The sequence below is a fragment of the Chrysochloris asiatica genome, unplaced genomic scaffold (genome assembly GCF_000296735.1).
Source record: "Chrysochloris asiatica unplaced genomic scaffold, ChrAsi1.0 scaffold00129, whole genome shotgun sequence".
Taxonomy (NCBI): Eukaryota; Metazoa; Chordata; class Mammalia; order Afrosoricida; family Chrysochloridae; genus Chrysochloris; species Chrysochloris asiatica.
This window is the reverse complement of record NW_006408647.1, coordinates 8277792-8282869: the sequence shown is the minus strand read 5'-3', so window position 1 is coordinate 8282869 and position 5078 is coordinate 8277792. Positions and strand designations below refer to the sequence as shown.

General features: G+C 36.3%; 1 pseudogene; it reads right to left on the bottom strand.

Moving 5' to 3' along the window:
* Positions 1 to 3525: 3525 nt before the first annotated feature.
* LOC102813581 lies at positions 3526 to 4435 on the bottom strand (annotated as a pseudogene).
* Positions 4436 to 5078: the final 643 nt, after the last annotated feature.

The following is a 5078-nucleotide window of genomic DNA, read 5'->3' as shown; positions in this document are numbered from 1 at the left end:
ACTCATAGTGACCCTGCACAGGGTTTTTGAGGCTGCAAAATAACCTCAAGGTCGGCAGTTCAAAACTACCAACTGTCCCTCAGGAGTTATGTATAAGCCATATAAATTATTAAAATAATTTCATTTCTCTAAAAAGAAAAATCATAGAAAAAAACTGAGAGCCCTCTAGTGGGCAACACTTATGTCCCCAAAGTCATATATAAGTTTCCTGATAGAATTTTCTAGATAAAACTTTTAAAACATTCAGCAACTAAAAGATAAGTTTAAACGAAATATTTCAACTCATGTGTATGATTTATATAAATAAATTTTTGTCAAAAAAATGTTAATATGAAGTAAGTTCTTGATTAAAATCAATCTAAATCATTGGAAAAGTACTTACAAACAACCAAGAAAGAATTAATTAATTACAATAAATTCTTATTCTCTCACATAAAAAATAAAATAGTTGAATCAAATTAAAGCCAAGAAAAAAAAATCAAATTTGACATTTTAAAATACAAGCTATGCAATTGATATATGAGTTACATTTTTTCCGAATTGACATGAAATTAACATAACTTAAAAATTAACAATTTTATTGTGGCATTTAGTATAATCACAATGTCATGCAAATACCACTTTTATCTAGCTCCAAAAAAATTATTCTAAAATAAACCCCATAATCATTAAGCGGTTACTCACAATTTTCTTTGTCCCTAGCAACCACCAACCTGCTTTCTGTTTCTATGGCATTATCAACTCTAGATATTTCATATAAATAGAATCATAAATATGTTATCTTTTGTGCCTGGCTTCTTTCATTCAGCATACTTTGGAGGTTCACCATGTTGTAGTATATATCAGTGTTTCTTTTCTTTTTGAAATTAAATACAATTTCATTGAATGCACAGGCCACATTTTGTCTAAGCCATTCATCTTTGATAGATATTTGAATTGTTTCCAACTTTTGGTTATAAGAAACTATGCTACAATGAATATTCATGTGTAAGTATTTGAGTACTTGTTTAGTATCTTTATGGTTTATACCTAGGAGTGAAATTGCAGAGTAAATAGGTTATATGGCATCCTGGTATGGTGCTGCAGGATAATGTGCTGGACTTCAAGGTCAGTGTGACCTTCAGGTTCGGAAATTCAAACCCCCAACTGCTCCTCAGAAATCTTATACAGGGTCTCCATGAGTCGGAACTTACTCAGTAGCACTTAACAATAAAAGCAACATGGTAATTCTAAGCTTAACATTTTGATGAAGCAGCTAAACTTTTCACAGCTGTGGAATCACTTTATATTCACACAATTAGGAGTTCCAATTTCTCCACAAATTGATAAAACTTTTTCCATTTTTTGTTTGATTTTGTTTGCTTTGCATATACTCATCCTAGTGGGTTCATGAAGTGGTATCTCATTAGGGTTTGAGCTCATCCCACAGACCTAGAAGCCTACTGCTGCCTCTGCTCTGACACTTCACTGCTTTTCTAAGTAGGAGTCTCACACTCCACTCATGCTATTCTTTCTTCATGGTCTTGGAATTCTCTGTTTCTGCTTCTGAAATGGCTCCTTTTAAGCCTTATGAATGGCAAAACTAACCAATCCTAGTGTTTGAATCTTGTGCACCCTATTTGCAGGATCACTATGTGTCAGAATTAACTTGATGACTTAACAACAACAAAACCCAATTATTTGGAGTTCAGGTGTGGCGCTGTGGGTTAATGTGCCAGACTGCAAAGTCATTTGAACTGCAAAGTCAGTGGTTCAAGCTCCTCCTCGGAAACCCTATACAGGGTCGCTGTGGACTGGAACTGACTCGACGGCACTCAACAACAACAACTGAATTATTTGGTGGGAATTTAAAAAGCTATATTAAGTAAATTCAAGGTACCACAAAGTCATTTGCCTATTTGTTTTTCCTACCATTTATCTATCAATTTGTTATACTATGGTGGCTTGCAAGCTGTTGTGACATTGGAAGCTATATCACCAATATTTCAAATACGAGTAAGGCCAATCATTGTGAACAGACTTCAGCAGAGCTTCCAGAGTAACTATGAAGCAGGACTTGAAAATCTTCTGAAAAAATTGGCCATTGAAAACCATATAAATAGCAGCAGAACATTGTTTGATACAGTGCTGAAAGATGAGCCATTCAAATTGGAAATCACTCAAAATATGACAGGAGAAGAGCTGCCTCCTCAAATTATTTTGTTGGTGTTATGTGCCATCCAGTCAATTCAGACTCATAGACCCTGAGTATGGTTTCTGAGGAGCAGCTGATAGGTTTGAATTGCCAACTTTGTGGTTAGCAGTTCAGTGCTTAACCTACAAAGCCACAACAGGCCTCAAATTATAGTTAACATAAATGACATGGATGGAGTAAGCTTTCTTGACTTACATTTGCTAATGTGGCATGACTCAAAATGAGAAGAAACAGATGCAAATATCCATTAGTGATCAAAGACAGAATGTATAAAATATGACTCTAGGAAACTTGGAAATATTGTCAAAATGAAATGGAAAACAGATAAATAAATATACTAGACATCTGTGAGCTGAAATAGTCAGGTACTGCTCATTTTGAATCAGGAATAACATGATGTACCATTAGTGGAATGACAAATTCCAGAAAAATGCCAACATATTCATTGTCAAAAAAAATACTTAAAGGCTTACCCTGAAGTGGAACACTGCAATTGATAGGTAATACCAAGACAGAACAATTAATATAATTATTTTTCAAATTTACACATGAACCACTAAAGTCAAAGACAAGGAAATTAATTTTTTTACTAATTTTTACAGTCTGAATTGATCAACCATGCAATCAAGATGCATGAATAATTGAGATGTGAAATGGATGCTGGTGATTGGGAGGTGAAAGTTGTAAACAAATAAGAAGATTCGATGATTGGAAAATACGGGCTTCATGATGGAAATGACGCTGATAGAATTCGTTTGTTTTTTAGTTTTGAAATTAAACCTTTATTTGAAAAAGACTGTAATGTGTAGAAAGACAACATTTAAAACCCAAAACAATTTGCTTAACTATAAATGAGAAATAGTTTATTTGCAGGAGCCTGGCCACCCTGATAATAGTCATCACTCAGAAAGTGTCAAATCATAAGCATCCTTCTCAGACACAGTCTAGATGTGCAGCATGGATAGCAAGTAACACAGACAGAAAGAGAAAAACCCATAAAAAATCTCATATTTCAGAAATTTACATTCACTTAAGAGCACAGTGGGGAAAACTTTTGGTAGCAAAAGGTTCACAGTTCATAAAATGGGAGGACTTCAAAAGTATGTCTTCAAATTCAAAAGCTAAAAAAAAAACCTTAAGTGGGAACCATTGCTCTGACTTGGGAAAACTGCCTCTGTCTAGAAGATGGCAACCAGTCCCACTTTCTCACCACAGCGACCAAAGGTGAAGTCCGACAACCCCAACAGAGGCAGGCTGCAGTACTTTTGTCACTGGCTGTATAAGAACAGGAGAACACGCTGGGTCAGCTGATCACTTCACAAAAGCCAGAACTACTGCTCTTCCTCACTGAGGCTAAGGTTGCTCTCCCGCACTTTGAGTTCCTCAACACTGACCATGGACAGATCAGTGGCTGCATATTTGGTGCTGTGGAATCACAGCAAATGTATCTGTACATAAAGATTTACTTCTATATTTCACAAGTAGAGGAAATTGCCTCCTCTTTTAGAAGGTGACTTCTTGGGGCGTTAGGCTACATTTATTCTTTAGCCTCCATTGAAAGTATTCCTGGTCATTTATCCATAATGGTTAACAGGATGTCCAAAATTTTATGAGGCCCCACATAGGAATTTTGACAATTATGGGTCAGTCTTGAAGACAGTTCACTTGGACCCAAACTTTCCAGCCTGTCCACCATGAAGTCAATAGCATAAAATATCATGGGATCCACCTGGCCAGATGAAAAATGTCCAAGCACTGTTTTTGCAGCATAAATGCTGGCATCAGTCAAAAGCTGTTTGCAGTTCACATTTGGTTAAAGATCAAGCTATCGTTGAAGAAATTACAAAGGATGAGGCAGTGCACTCTGGTGACTTGTGAGTTTATTCAGCAAAACTCTGGGCCAACAATCCTTAGAGAGAAGCTCCCAAAATATGAACATCATCCTATTGTAGATGGTCTAAAAGTTTTCAGAATATATCACAGAACTCAAGATGGTCCCAATAACTGGATACTGTAAAGCTATAATCCAGTAACCCCATCCAGTCAAAAACAAAATTTGCCATAAAATATATCTGTGGTTCCACTCAGGGTGGGAATAAATATTAGAGTACATCTAATACTTCTGGGACCTGCATCATAGAGTGACCATATCTTACTGTCATGTTCATTTGCGATAATCTTTTTGAGGGGAACTGTATTTCTAAACCAATTATAATTATGATAGACGTTACTCTCTCCCATGATAATCGACAATAGAGGTTAATCTAGGGTCACTCCATGTCTCTTTTCCTCCACAAGACCCGTCTTCCCTTCTATCATGCAGACTCTCTACCCTACTGCCTCCCCCTGCCCCCCACAATCTGGTAACCAGCAAATAATCACTTCCCCCTTATAGTAAGGGTTCTTTTTCTTAGTCTTTTGCAATAGTGGTCCTATGCAGTGTTTTTCCTTTTGTGACTAATTTCACACAACATAATGTCCTCAAGTTTCATCCATGTTATGCAGTGGCTTTCAGCTTCCTTGTTATTCTTTAAGGTTGCATAATATTCCATTGTGTGTATGTACCACAGTTTGTTTATCCAATCTTCAATTGATGGGCACTTAGGCTGTCTCCATCTTTTTGCTATTGTAAATAGTGCTGCCATGAACATTGGTGTACATATATCTACTCATGTTATGGCTCGTATATCTTGTGGGTAAATAACAAATAGAGGAATTGCTGGATCATAAGGTATTTCTATTTCCAACTTTCTGAGGAAGCACCATATTGCTTTCCACAGTGGTTGGAGCATTTTACAATCCCACCAGCAATGCAGGATCATCCCAGTGTCTCCACATCTTTGCCAGCATTTATTGTCCTCTACTTTTTTTTTTTTTTTTTTTT